We start from the raw sequence: 540 nt of genomic DNA on the forward strand, positions 1-540 counted from the left end.
CGCGCGTGTGCATGCACACACACATGAAATCATCTACATATTAACATGGATGCATGTTGGTGATGGTCGCTAAAAGGACTCTAGTGCATGTGCTTACGATATTCCGACAGAAAGAAAGGAGATATTAAACCCTTCCTATGTATGGTACAGATTAGATCTGTAGGCAGTAATGACAAAGGAGATATAATAAATGCAATCGTTCTACAAAAGGTAACACATTTGTATACCAATCCTTCACTGTCTTGGTTTTACCCTGAACATTATGTATATGGACCATGGGCTTCATTAAGTACACATTTGAAAGGTATTTTGTGAAAGTTTATTACAAACACTAGCAATATGATATGTGTATCATCTTGGGCAAAGAGATTACTTGAGCTTGGGTTTCTCAATGACAGTTATTTCCCCCAAAAAAACCCTGAAGTTGGGAGATACAGCAACAAGGAGACGTGATGCGGCAGTTTGTGCAAGTCTGTTCTAATCTTATCTATGATACTGCTAAGTGCCGAAACAAGAAATGAGTAGATCATTAGTGTAATC

Source organism: Penaeus monodon, chromosome 23 (assembly GCF_015228065.2).
Source record: "Penaeus monodon isolate SGIC_2016 chromosome 23, NSTDA_Pmon_1, whole genome shotgun sequence".
In the NCBI taxonomy this organism is placed as follows: Eukaryota; Metazoa; Arthropoda; class Malacostraca; order Decapoda; family Penaeidae; genus Penaeus; species Penaeus monodon.